Genomic DNA, 15,514 nt, shown 5'->3' on the forward strand with positions numbered 1-15,514 from the left:
CATAAATACGCCATCCTACTGAAGCACTTAAAGGTACCCCGCGCACATAATATAGCGCTCGCCTACGCGACTTCCACCACCCCATACACAGCAGCGCTGGTAGCATTGGACCAGAGGTATGGGCGCATATGGGATTACGTGATCCAGGAGATCCGACACATCGACCGCTTACCCCCAGCAATAGACAATCGAGCACTGGACGACCTGTCCATCAGAGTGCAGTCCCTGGTAGGGATGTTGGGAGCGCAGAGAGAGAAGGGGAGGCATGAACTTTACGCCAACTCAAATGTGGAAAGGATCTTGGAGAAGCTGCCGCCCGCTCGACAGGAGCGTTTTAGGCGGCAGAGAGACCACCGAGACCCGAATGGCCCCGAACCGAACCTCCTCGATCTAGCAGACTTCCTGGCGAGAGAAGTCAGCAGCCTACGGCTAGATACATTCGGACGGAGCACCCCTGGCTCCAGAGAAGGAACCAGACGACTAAATGATGGAAGAAGATCGGTGACTGTGATGCACCAATCGGAGTCAGTACCGAGCAGCAGGAGCCACAGTACCCCCTCCAGAACGGAGAAGTGGAAGATAGTGTGCCCCTACTGTGAGAAAGAACACTGGCTAGCGCAATGTGACTCCTTCCCCAAGCTGAACGCGGAGGAAGCAAGTCAATGGATAAAGTCCAACAAGCGCTGTTTTCGCTGTGCGCGCTCACACATGGCAGCCGAATGCCGCTTAAAGAAAAGGTGCACCAAGTGCGATGGAGCCCATCTGGACATACTTCACGACAGTAACAGACGGCGCCCTTCACCCGCACCATCCAGCAGCAAAGCGAGCGTCATGTACATCGATCCCGCCAGCAGCAGTGGAGCCTGAGTACTCCTAAAAGTAGTGCGTGTGACACTAAGCTACCAGAATAAAGTCCTGGACACTTACGCCGTCCTCGATGACGGGTCCGAGAAGACCCTTCTGCTCGCCTCCGCTGCGGCCCAGCTAGGGCTGCGGGGAAGCGAAACCCAAATGACAATTCGGACAATAAGACGAGATTTGAAGACGATAAAGGGCGAGAATGTCTCATTCTCTATCGCAGCAAGCGGCCAGCCTGAGCGACGGTACCAGATTACAGACGCTTTCACCAGCCAAGAAATAGGACTGTCGCGGTACACATACCCCGTCGCCAAGCTGATGGAGAAATATGCACATCTGCGCAAGTTACCGATCCCGCTCATAGACAATGCTATGCCGACCCTGTTGATAGGCTCCGACCATGCAGACCTCATTGTCCCGATAGACCGGGTTCATACCGGACCCCGAGGCTGTCCTGCAGCAGTCGAGACCCGTTTGGGATGGACTCTCCAAGGCCCGCTCGCCAAATCTCTCAACCGAAGTACAGCCACTAGATGTCTCCACTCCCGAGTCACGGAGGGAGAAACCGCACTCCTGCAACACGTAGAGCGGCTATGGACCTTGGAACAAATGCCCTTTAAGAACGGAAAGAAAGACATTCGCTCTAAAGATGACATTTACGCCATTCACCTCCTCGAGACAGGGACCAAGAGAGTCCCGGTCAACGGCGTGTTGAGATACGCCACGCCACTCCTGCGGCGAGAAGGAATGCCTACTTTCCACGCCAAGACAGAAGCCACAGAACGGTACCTGCTGAACACGGAGCGGCGCTTAGCCAAGAACCCCGCCCAAGAGAGTGTATACCGCGCTGAGATTGAGAAGCTCATCACAGCGGGACACGTCACAAAGATGGACATTAAAGAGGCTGACCAGACCACTGAATCGTGGTACGTGCCTCACCACAAGGTCCATCACAACGGTAAAGACCGCATAGTATTTAACTGCAGCTACCAGATCGGATCCCAAAATCTGAATAAAGAGTTACTGCCCGGTCCCACACTCGGCCCCTCCCTACTCGGCGTTCTACTCCGCTTCCGCCAGGAAAAGGTGGCCATCAGCGGGGACATTAAAGGAATGTTCCTGCAGGTGAGATTAGTAGAGGAGGACAAGCCCCTGTTACGGTTCCTATGGAGAGAGAAGCCAGGAGATGAGCACCCAGCCATCTACCAATGGGAAGTCCTCCCCTTCGGAACGACGTGCAGTCCCTGCTGTGCTACATTTGCACTACAGAAACATGTAGCAGAGGACCCAGCAGCGGACGAAGAGGTCCGACACAGCGTAAAGAACAGCTTCTACGTAGACAACTGTCTACAAAGCCTCTCAACCCAGGAAGAAGCCGAGGCTCTCCTGATTAAACTCCGCGCCTCATTGATCAAAGGCGGCTTTGATCTCAGGCAGTGGGCCAGCAGCGATCCGCAAGTACTGCGCAGCCTCTCCTCCGAGGACAAGGCAGCCAGCAGCGAGACCTGGATGGCTACAATCCCGGGAGAAGCCCAGGAGATGACCCTGGGATTGGTGTGGCGATTCAAAACAGATTCGCTTCACTACAGACACAAGCCCCTGACTACGGAGCAGGGAAGGCCGGCGGCGGCGCCGACCACCAGACGGAGTGTGTACACAACACTCGCCCGACAATATGACCCGCTAGGATGTATTCTACCGTACACCACCAGGGCAAAAATGATTGTACGAGCATTGTGGGACAAGGACCAGGGCTGGGACGACCCCATTCCCGCACACCTTGCATCCACCTGGAGAGAGTGGGAGATGGAGCTCCACTCACTCCCAGGCGTTAATATGCGCCGAAGCTACTTCCCACCCACGGTGAGGCCAGAGACATGTAAAATGGACTTACACGTCTTCAGTGACGCCTCAGAGGTCGCATACGGATCAGTAGCCTACTTGCGGGCCCAAGAAAAGGGGGGAGAGATCTACACAGCATTTGTCCTCGCCCGCTCGAGAATAGCCCCACGCAAGCAACAATCTATCCCACGTCTAGAGCTCTGCGCAGCCCTAGCCGGAGCGCACCTAGCCACGCTCATCCAACGTGAGCTCACCATACCGGTGTCTAGAACAATCCTGTGGTCAGATTCCACGACAGTACTCGCCTGGATCAAATCGGACTCATGCAAGTACAAAGTCTTCGTGGGAGTCAGAGTCACCGAGATTCAAGACTTAACCGAAGAGTTAACCGGAGAAACAGAGTGGCGCTACGTTGATACAAAACAGAACCCAGCTGACGTCATCACCCGGGGGATGCCCCTGGATGACCTCACCCGTCGCAATGTCTACAGTGACGGCCCAGCATTCCTAAAGCTCCCGGAAGGAGAGTGGCCCACGCCTATACCGAGGGAAGCCAGTCAGGAGGAGGCTGAGAATAAGAAGCCTGTGTTCTGTGGATTGAGCACCGTTATCTCCGCAGACCCCAACACACTCCTGATGGGGCGGCTAGATCCTGCATTACCCCAGACAATGTACCGGCCTGAAGAAGCGAACGGCCGACGAATGTGGAGGTACAGCCAAGTATTAGCCGACAAGTTTTGGAGCAGTTTCCTACTGCACTATCTACCGTCTCTACAGACCCGCCAGAAGTGGGTAAAGGAGAGAGACAATTTGACAGAAGGAACAGTCGTCATGATTATTGATCAATCACTGCCCAGAGCTATGTGGCCGGCCGGCCGCGTAAGCAAAGTGATCACCGGTGCCGACGGCAAGGTCCGAGCAGCTGAAGTGCTCGTCCAGGGTCGCACTTACACCCGTCCCGTGGCGAGGCTCATAGAACTGCCCCGACTCCCAGACACAATCGATGATGACCATGACCCTATAACCCTATGACTTTGTGAAGTTGACTGACCCCTACAGCAAACCCTTATGTGTAAATAGACAACGCGATTAATCTGTCTCTGTTTAACTGATTAGGTCTGGGACCAATCAGGGGGTGGCTGTTGTGAAGGGCCAGATTAAACCAAATATATATATTTATTTATATATATATATTTAATTGTATTTGTATATTCTCTAATATTCCCTGATATCCCTTGTATATTCCTTGTACAATATGCATTGAATATCCATTCTAGCCTACTGAACATCCCATAATAGTCTCCATTCTACTATTGGTCGAGACCTTGGTGCCAGGCTGCCATACCCCTCAGACCCAGTTCAAACGTACCGCTCAACATGTACGAACAAGTCCTAGTTCCGCGTAGGAATCTGGCTACCGCACCACTAATGGGACTATTTGTTCATAGTGCGTATATATACTGCGCTACTAAAGTAGGACTTCCTTTTCAGTCCAGTTTCTTACCCTCCAATAGAGTCACAGACGTAAAGCCTCCCCGCGACGCCACGTGTGGGAGTAAGGCCAAGTTCGGCTTACCATCGGTATTGAGACATCGTGTATATTAATATTTGAATAGTCATATTTGGCACTATATCGTCGAGTTGGACGTAGTCTATTAAGCTAATAATAGTCTGTTAATATATAGTGCTTTGTGCGGTGAGAATACTACCGTAGTCAGTACCCCATCGTTTCGGGCAGAGAACTGGCTGCTTATCCAGGGTGGTTGACCCCACGTGAAGCTGCACCCGAGGAGCCCCAGAGCCGACGAGCGAGTGGACCTGTATACCGGATTATTCTACCGACGACAGCCCGCCTTCCCCGGCACGGATTATGCTTTGTATACGTTGATTATTCCATGGATAAAGACCCCCGACACTGCCGTGTGTTGGAACCCCCCCCCCCTGGAGACGCTCTGCAAGACGAGGTCGCTTCACGTCTCTCCTCCGTGGACCGGAGGACGCCGGCCCACAAAGAGTCCACCTGCTTTCATCTGTGGTCCAAGGATCGCCGGCGCATTGAACGGCACTACAGTGGGTTCACCTGGGATACCCTTGGCCGGATGAGGCAGCCGGATTCTACCCCCCCCCCCCTTCCTACTCCTGTCGGCTTACAAGCGACCGGATTAACCCCCCCTAGTGTATCCAGTCTATAATCATTAAAGTATCATTGCTATTATTCCTTAAACTATTCTAGGTCGTATATGTACCACCTGTGCCTTCAGAGATTGGACATTCTCTATTGATATACCGACGAATACTCTTGCCATAAAAGTGCATACTAATTCCCATTCATAAATGTGATTGATTTGATTAAGTGCTTGCTCTACACACCATCGCTGTGTAGAAATAAAGACCTATTTCTAATTCGTACATTTGTGTTGGATCCGTTTCATCTACGTGACAGTGTTCATCATAATATATTTATGCCGAGTACTGGGTGGCCGAATATTAAGTACAAAGGTAGTGGTAGTAAGTATCATATCTAGTAATACAGTCAGGGAATTGTACCCCTCAGTTACAATATTCATGCTGCAAAGTCATCCTCTAAAGATCGACATTTAGACTAGAGGCAGGCTATATGCTATGAAAAGTAGACTACTACTACTAAAAAAAAAAATGCATTCAAATTATTATTTTTTTGTGTGTGCGTGCGGTAATAACCGCGGCGGTAGGAAATATTTTGCAAATCCGTGCGGTAAGGAAAACATCAATACCGCGGCAGCTCTACACACACCACTGAGGATAAACGGGGCTACCGTGGACAGGGTGAGCAGCTTTAAGTACCTGGGGGTCCACATCGCAGAGGATCTGACATGGACAACACACATAGACTCAGTCGTAAAAAAGGCGAAGCAGCGCCTCTACCACCTGAGACAGTTAAGGAAGTTCAGAGTATCTGGGAAGATACTCCAGTCCTTCTACTCCGGAGCTGTAGAGAGCATCTTGACTGGAAACATCACTGCCTGGTAAGTGGTATGGAAACAGCACGGCACAGGACAAGAAGGCCCTACAGAGAGTGGTGCGCTCAGCCGAGCGTACCACGGGTATTGCACTACCACCCCTGCAGGTTCTATACAACAAGAGGTGCAAATCCAGAGCCTGCAGAATAATGAAAGACCCTCACCACCCCAACAACAGCCTGTTCATGCTGCTGAGGTCAGGCAGACGCCTGCGAACACCAGCTACTAGGACAGAGAGACTTCGGCTCAGCTTCTTCCCCCAGGCCATCAGAGCCTTGAACACTGAACTCTCCACACACAAGCACACATGAGCACACACATGACACACACACCGTACATGCTCACACACTAGCAGCCACTTTAACATGAGCAAGCACACACTCATGCTGCACACGCCCACACTTATGGCCACTAAGGAAAGGTCACTTTAAGAATAGTATAGTATAACCTGAGATTGTATAAAATAGCATGTACAGAAAGACCCAGTGCCTCATCCGTAGCTAACAGTGTATTGCACTACCACAGGACCTAGCATGTCCTACCATGCTCTGTAAATAACTTATGTACATATACTGATATGCCCTACTCTGTTTACTTGTTTTATTGCACAATGTCGTTCTATTGGATTCTATTATATGTTATTACTATTGTATTATGCACATCGTTGCGGGCAAGACCACCCGCATTTCATTGTATACTTGTATGCCGTGACAAATAAAACTCTTGACTTGACTTGCAAACAATTTCACAATGATTCTTAAAACAGTTTCTCATCGATATTGACACCTAAGAATTTCACTGATGAAACTTGTGCAAGTTCATTGTTATTGATACAAATCTTGGTTCCGTCTGAAATGTTTTTGTTCTTATTTCTAAAAATAATGAAGTTAGATTTTTTGACATTGAGTGATACCTTGTTTAACTGAAACCAATAGGAAAAATGAATGAGTACAGAATTTGCTTTATCAATAAGGGAATCAAAATTATTGTCAGTGACGAAGAGATTTGTGTCATCAGCGAATAATATAAAACTGGATGCATTTGCAAGATCATTCACATAAATCACAGACCGACGCAGCACAACAGGGTACTGTGTTAGTCTACATGAGACTGGTCCATTGGTCTCATGGAAGACCAAAAAAAGCAACCGACGGTGGCATTGTCCACATGTGAAGCAGAGTACATGGCATTAGCTGCAACCACCCAAGAGTGTTTACACCTGGTACAACTGCTGACACAAAATAGATGCATGTAAGTATGCACCACCCATTGTCCATGAGGACAATCAGGGAACCATTGCATTACTGTAGCTAAGAACCCAGTCCGCAGACAAAGATGCAAACACATAGACATAAAGTACCATTTTGTCAGATCTACTGTACTAAATGGACAGATGTTTGCGATACTGTCCCACAGATCAAATGGTGGCTGATGTGTTTACCAAACCAGTAACAAAGGACAAATTGGCTCGGTTCACAAAGGTTATGTTCGGGAGAGAAACCATCTATGCCCTGACCTACCAGCACTGAGCCAGAGAATAGGGGAGCCAAGATGGCAGCACGTACAAACAGTTGCCTCGTCGAAATGGCGGAATCTACACACAATTATTTAACGCCAAATTGGCCACACAGGAAAAGGAACAAGTGCAAAGCACCATCCACAAAGGTGGATCTAATACTACCTCTATACTCACTCATGTTCGGTACAAGGAGCCACATGAGTGCACTGCTGCTACAGCCAGGAGAGACATCCCCACCACCCTAACGGCCACCGTGTGAACCCAGCATGCAGGCAGTGGGGGGGCAGGGGAAACATGCTAGGAAGTAAGATAATCCACTTAGCCAGAAACGTAGCCAGAAACGTACCCATCTACATTATTAAACACATACATGGGATGATGGAAAGGGACAAACACGAGGGATACAGCTTATAGGGAGAAAGGAAAGGCAAGAAAAGAGAAAAGGTAAAAGATAATGCTGCTGCACTGGGAGGTAGAGTCCTGCACCAAACACTCACTGGCAGTAACACAGATAATGCTGCTGCACTGGGAGGTAGAGTCCTGCACCAAACACTCATTGGCAGTTCAGTTATTCTTTTAATTTTAATTTGTATTTAAACTAGGGATGCCCCGATCGATCGGCCACCGATCGTTATCGGCCGATACTCAGTATAAATATGCAATCTGTGAATTCCGATAATGAGTCATATTCGCCGATCGCGGAAACCGATCAAGCGAAGCTCTCACTCGCTGTCTGTCTCAGACACACACGACCTGCAAACTGCCGCTGCTCCTCCTCCCTAGCCCCGCCCGCCCCCGTGTAGAGTTTGTAAACAAAGAGGACTGAGAGGCGGCTCCTCTGCTCGAGTCTGTAGTGCATTCGACCTGCGCTAACGTTAGCTACCTAGCTATCGTTACTGTTTAAACAAAATTACCCAGTCAACTATTCACGTTTAGTAGGCATTGTCTAACGGTATTTAGCCGGCTAGCTACCGATAGCTCCTGATATCAACAAATGATCCAGAAAGTCTAGTAGTCCATGTTCATACCTCCGTTAGCTTGCGTTAGCTGACGTTAGTTTACTGTTCAAAACGAAATGTCCCATTGAACTAAAGTTCTGTCTTAACGTCATCTAGCCGGCTAGCAGTAGCTACAGATAGCTCTTGATATCAATGTCTTATAACATTGATTTAATGCGTATTCGAGCTGAGGGCTTGCTGAATGTGAAATGACCAAAGCACAGTAACGTTACCAATAGGGTCCCGCTGCAGCGCCGGAGAATCCTTTTTGGAGCTGGAGGCTACTAGAGTACACACAGACAGTGGAGCTGTTTGCAGATAGCGAGCATTTTGACTTGTTGCGTGGTGGCGATGTCTCGCAGATAATACAAGTACAAGTCTAATTATATAATATATATATTTTATAAAAAAAAAAAAATTATATAAAATAATTTTTAATTTCTTTTTAATCAAAAACAATCGGTATCGGATCGGTATCGGCCGATATGGCTCACGATGATCGGTGATCGGTATCGGTGGCAAAAAACGTGATCGGGGCATCCCTAATTTAAACTAACCATTTGCATAGTCCATCATAGGATTGATCTGGGTGGTGCTGTTCTGCGGGGCTTCTCTGTGCAGAGGGACATAGTTAAGCTATCTAAGTCTACTTATTAATTGGTTAAACACAGTTTAACATAATTTTTTATCAATTTGACAAATGTCATAAAGATATGTTCGAACTGAATAGTTGCTCAGACACCCGTTAATCAATACTGTTTACTCCAATTGCACAGAGAACCGACCAGCACACAGCCACCCACTGGGACATGAGGAGATGAGCTTCCTTTTGCAGCTATGTCACAACCCTGTGTTAGATAGGGTGGGGAGGATCTACGTGGGAGGGGCACCAATCACTTTTTTTTTTTTTTTTTTTTTTTTTACTGTTTTTTAATATTCTTACAGACTTATTTTTTTAAGATGGGGTGGGTTATATGGGCCTTTTTTCTTCTTCTTATGTTCGTACTTTGGGCATCTCGTCAACAAAGACCAAATTTAGGTTATCTATTAGTACAGATATCATATACTTTTGAATTATTTTACTTCATATTATAAATGTCGTCTTTAGCTATTTTTTCATGGAACGTTAAAGGTCTTAACAATTCCATTAAAAGGGCTAGCTGTCTTGATACTATATCAAGAAATCGAGTTGAAATTGCCATGTTACAAGAAACGCACTTGCTTGAAAGAGATATGCACAAATTAGAAAGTCAGCGTTATAAAGTGGCTTCTTCTGCTTCAGCTTTGAATAAAACCAAAGGGGTTGCTATAATCATTGATAAAAAATGCAAAATTACCATCATAGGCAAAGGCAGTAATCAAGAAGGAAGAATAGCTTTTCTAAAATGTATTCATAATTGTACAAAAATAATTGCGTTTAAAATAATTGCGTTTATTAATGTCTATGCACCCAACTGTTATGAACCAGACTTTTTCAATCATTGAATAAAGTACTAATGGAACTAGCTGATGTTCAGTTGATTATTGGGTCAGATATGAATTCTGTTTTGGATCATACCTGGGATAAATCTAAAGCAGTTAATCATAATGCTCGCTCGACAAACGCTTTAAAGCACTTGCTATCTGACTTTAATCTTATTGATATTTGGCGGGTTCATAATCCAGGCAACAGGGAGTATACCTTTTTCTCTAATAGACATCTATAATTTTCCCGTATTGATTTAGTTTTAATATCAGCATCCTTATTTTCAGACGTCAAAAAAATTTAAATCCGACCTATGAGTTTATCAGATCACCATGCCTATTTCTGTCAATTTCAATTCAGCCAGGCTAAGAAAAAGGCCACCAGATGGTGCTTTAACTGCTCTTTATTGGATAATCCAGCATTCTGTGAGAAATTTCAGTCTGAGATAGCCCAATTTTTATTGATTAATAATAACTCCGTGGATGATTTCAGGATACTTTGGGACACTAAAGGTTGTCAGAAATAATGATATTACTTTTTCTTCAAGTCTTAATAAATCTCAGCTAAAACGAATATCTGAATTAGAAACCATGCTGTCTACCTTAGACCTATCTCAACAGAGGCATTACTCTCAGCAGACTGCCGCTACACTAGCCAATGTTAAGAGTGAACTAAACGATCTTATCAGGAAAAGAGCCGAATCTGTGAGGTTTTGTCCGCTGCTCACCTACTCGCTCTGTTCCTTTAAGCCTACTCGCTCTGTTCCTTTAGTTTTCTGTTAATCAATTGCATTCTCCTATTCACACGCTTCTTCCCGTAGACGCCGTTTGATTGGTGCTTCCCCAACCACACGCTTGTCAATCTCATCCCGCAGCTGTCACAGCTTGTCATTAAGCATTCCTCTGATTATATATACCCCGATTCCCCATCAAGTGTTGTTGGATCGTTTTGATATATTATCAGCATTTGCTGTTCCTTCCTTGCCTGCTGTTTTTCCCTGTGCTTTGCCTCCCAGGATATTCAAGAAGTATTCCGCTTGGACAACCCGTTCCCCGTGGCGACGCGCTCGCCCTGTTTGATCCTGCTCTCTTTACGCACAGCGCCTGGGTGAGTTTGGCAAGACTGTCTTTGACCCTATCGTTTTCCGTGTGTGTTAAACACTGAAGAGATCCTGCTTTTTGTCAGACTGTCACTCACCCTGTGCCTGTATTTTGGATTGTTCATTTTGGATAATATTTGCTTGAACATCGCTCACTGTGTGTATTCACACCGAAGATATTATCACTTGGATTATTATTGGGACTTCGCTCACTGTGTGTATTCACACCGAAGATATTATCACTTGGATTATTATTGGGACTTCGCTCACTGTGTGTATTAGCACCGAAGATTCTATCACGTGGATTGTTGTTGGGACGTTGCTCACAGTGTGTATTTACACCGAAGATTCTGTCACTGGATTATCTGTTTTGGGACAAGTCACTTCTCCTGTCACCTGCTCTGTTCCCAACTGTACTCTGAGCTAACCCGCTCTCTCTCTCCCTCTCTGTCACCACCTCGGGGAGCTGCCGAGAGGAATCTGCAGAGCGGCTCTGACGTCACAGTCTAATCCTCGGACGAACCATCCCGGGAGAAGCTGCAGAGCAGCAACATTCGTCTATGCTTGTATCCCAGTCTTTGTTTGTTCTCAACCAAGTTATTGCTGCTATTTTGTGAAATAAAACAAGCCCTAGTTTTTGGCAACTCTGAAACAACTCTCTTTGTGTCGTTAGCATTTGGGGTCGGTGTCAAACCATAACATTACGATCCAACCAAAATGACGACCCCAGCCGACACAGAGAGAGTCAGAACAGCACTAGCTAATCAGATCGAGTTGACCAAGGATCACAGTCACCAACTAGAGAGGGCTGCGGCTGCGGTGCATGATCTCAGGGAACAGGTCCAGCCTATTCATGGGTCCCTGGCCGCTCTGGCAGGACAACAGTCAAGTATACTCCTTCATCTTCACACGCTGAGCGACACCGTTAACACTTTAATTGTACCCCCACTTCCTTCAGGAGCATCCCCCGCAGCCCCAGCAGGGCCCACGCTTCCCGATCCCGCACCTCGGGAACCCCGTCTCTCCGTCCCACGGCTGTTCGACGGCAATCCCGAGGAGTGTGCCACATTCATCATGCAATGTGAGTTGGTTTTCCGTCATCAACCCAGTCGATTCACTTCTAGAGGAGCCCAAGTGGCCTATATGACAAACTTGCTCTCAGGCCGGGCTGCCCAGTGGGTCACTTCCTCCTGGGCAATGGATGCAGATTTTTGTTTCTCCTATCCAGACTTCGTGGCTGAGCTCCGCAGGGTGTTCCACCACCCAGCCCGTGGTCTGGATCCTGGAGCCCGGTTGGGTACCTTCCGACAGGGGAGCGGCGGGGTAACAGACTACGTCCTGGAGTTTCGACTGGCGGCGGTGGAGAGTGGTTGGAACGACCCAGCACTTCGCCTAACCTTCATGAGGGGGCTCAGTGACGCAGTCAGGGACCAGCTCGCGACCCGGGAGGAGCCTGACTCCCTCGAGGACCTGTTCAGCCTCGCCATCCGCATCGACGGACGCCTCCAGGAGAGAAGGCGTGAGAGGACCCGACTGGTACCTCCTGAGGGACCCCGGACCCCCCGTACTCATGACGTTTCTACTGGTCGCCCTGCCCTCAACACGACTGGTGGTAGCGTACCCTCCCGTTCGGTTCGCGAGGAGGAACCCATGCAGCTGGGACGCTCTCATCTGAGCCAGGCTGAACGTGAGGCGAGGTTCAGGTCCGGTCTCTGCCTCTACTGCGGTCGGGAGGGACACCGAATCGCCAACTGCCCCACCCGGCCAAAAGATCAGGCTCGCAGAGACCCCGGGAAATCCTGGTGAGCCGTTTTTCCCATTCCCAGAGCCGCGCAACACCTGGCCATCTGATGAGCGTCACCCTGGCCTGGGCGGACCAACGGGCCACGGTGGAGGCACTCATCGACTCTGGGGCAGACGAGAATTTCCTCGACTTCGAGTTTGCTACCCGGGCCAACATTCCACTTGAGGACCTTGTGAGGCCTTTGGAGATCTTTGCATTGGACCAACACCGCCTGGCCGACATCTCTCAACGCACCTGCCCAGTCGTGCTGACCATCGCTGGGAACCACGTTGAGAGAATCCAGTTCCTTATCACCCGATCCCCTCTCGTCCCGGTGGTCCTGGGTAGGCCCTGGCTCGCGCTGCACGAGCCCCACATCGCCTGGTCCTCCGGTACCATCAAGGGCTGGAGCTCCTCCTGTCACGCCCAGTGTCTACAGGCGGCGTCCTGTCCCCCGCCCCGGAGGCCCGCTGGTGAGTCGCCTCCGGACTCTTCATCCATACCTCCCGAGTACCACGACCTCTTGGAGGTTTTCAGTAAGTCCAGGGCTCAGGCCCTTCCACCCCACCGCCCTTACGACTGCGCCATCGACCTCCGCCAAGGGGCTCCCCTTCCCGGCAGCCGCCTCTACAGTCTGACCGTTCCGGAGAAGAAGGCGATGGATCAGTACATCTCTGAGTCCTTGGAAGCAGGACTCATTCGGCCTTCGTCCTCCCCGGTGGCGGCCGGTTTCTTCTTTGTTGGGAAGAAGGACGGGGACCTTCGACCCTGCATCGACTATCGCCAGCTCAACGAGATCACCATCAAGAACAAGTACCCTCTTCCTCTCATGAACTCCACCTTCGAGCCTCTCACCCAGGCCACCGTCTTTACCAAGCTGGACCTCCGGAGTGCCTACCATCTTGTCCGTATCCGTGAGGGCGATGAATGGAAGACCGCCTTCAAGACCCCCAGGGGCCACTACGAGTACCTGGTGATGCCGTTCGGCCTCACCAACGCCCCGGCGGTATTCCAGGCACTCATGAACGACGTCCTTCGTGACATGCTGGAGGTGTTTGTGGTGGTGTACCTGGACGACATCCTCATCTTCTCCAGGACCCTCGAGGAGCACATCCAGCATGTCCGCCGTGTGCTAGAGCGCCTCCTCCACAATCGGCTCTTCGTCAAGGCGGAGAAGTGCCGTTTCCACTCCGACTCCGTCGACTACCTGGGCTTCATCGTTGAGAAGGGCTTGACCCGAGCGGATCCTCGCAAGATCCAAGCTGTGGAGGAATGGCCTGAACCCACCACTCGGAAGGAGTTACAGAGTTTCCTCGGGTTCGCCAACTTCTACCGAAGGTTCATCCGGAACTACAGTCAAGTGGCGGAGCCACTTACCAGACTGACCTCTCCCGCTCTGCCGTTCGACTGGTCCCCAGCGGCATGTGCTGCGTTCCGCTCCCTCAAGAAGAAGTTCACTTCCGCCCCGATCTTGCTCCACCCTGACCCCAAGAGACAGTTCATTGTAGAGGTGGACGCCTCGGATACTGGACTGGGGGCTGTCTTATCCCAGCGTTCGGCAACGGACCAGAAGGTACATCCTTGCGCCTTCTACTCGCGTCGGTTCCTCCCTGCCGAGAGGAACTACGACACCGGCAATCGGGAGCTGCTGGCGGTCGTGGCTGCGTTGGAGGAGTGGCGTCATTGGCTTGAGGGGGCCGAGGAGCCATTTACCATCTGGACGGACCACAAGAACCTGACGTTCATCCGCGCTTCCAAGCGCCTCAACGGTCGGCAGGCAAGATGGGCCAGCTTCCTCAGTCGGTTCGACTTCTCGCTGACTTTTCGTCCTGGTTCCCGCAACACGAAGGCCGACTCCCTGTCCCGGTTACACTCCAAGGGGGCTCCACCCTCTGAGGATCCGACTCCCATCCTCCCGGAGGCCAGGGTGGTTGGAGCCATCACCTTGGGCATCGAGGGGGTGGTTAGACGTGCCCTACGCTTCCAGCGTGCTCCAAGCAACGTTCCGATTCATCGTCTCTTCGTCCCCGACTCTGTCCGGTCCCGGGTGCTGCTATGGGGCCATACCAGCCGGTTCGCCTGCCACCCGGGCGTTCATCGCACGTTCTCCTTCCTGGCTCGTCGTTTCTGGTGGCCCACCATGCGGAACGACGTCAAGGAGTTCGTATTGGCCTGCGCGGTCTGTGCCCGCAGCAAGGCCTCGCACCAGGCACCCTCCGGGCTTTTACAGCCACTTCCCGTTCCGAGCCGTCCTTGGTCACATGTGGCGCTAGACTTCGTCACAGGTCTTCCCTCCTCCCAGGGGAACACTTGCCTTCTGACCGTGGTGGATCGATTCAGCAAGGGGGTTCACCTCGTGGCCCTTTCCAAGCTCCCCTCGGCGGCCGAGACGGCGGACCTCCTGACTCACCACGTGTTCCGCCTTCATGGTATTCCCCAGGACATCGTCTCTGACCGGGGGCCCCAGTTCACCTCCCAGGTATGGCGGGCTTTTTGCAAGGGATTGGGGGCGACGGTCAGTCTTTCCTCTGGTTATCATCCCCAGACTAACGGACAAACGGAGAGGATGAACCAGAGCGTGGAGTCTGCTCTTCGGTGTGTGGCAGCCGAGAGACCAGCTTCCTGGAGCCGTTTCCTTCCCTGGGTCGAGTACTCCATCAATTCCATGGTCAGTCCCGCCACCGGCCTCTCACCATTTGAGGTTTCCCTGGGCTACCAACCGCCTCTTTTCCCCGCACAGGAGACGGAGGTGGCAGTTCCCTCCGTGCAGGTCCACCTCGACCGCTGCCGACGGGTCTGGGAGATCACCAGGACCGCGCTGCTCCGGACATCTGAGCGTGCCTGTCGTGGGGCCGACCGGCGCCGGGTTCCCGCGCCGACTTACCACCCTGGGCAGAGGGTGTGGCTTTCCGCGAAGGACCTCCCGCTTCGGTCCTCGGCCAAGAAGCTTA

The sequence above is a fragment of the Notolepis coatsorum genome (genome assembly GCF_963971535.1).
Source record: "Notolepis coatsorum genome assembly, chromosome: 7".
Classification (NCBI taxonomy): Eukaryota; Metazoa; Chordata; class Actinopteri; order Aulopiformes; family Paralepididae; genus Notolepis; species Notolepis coatsorum.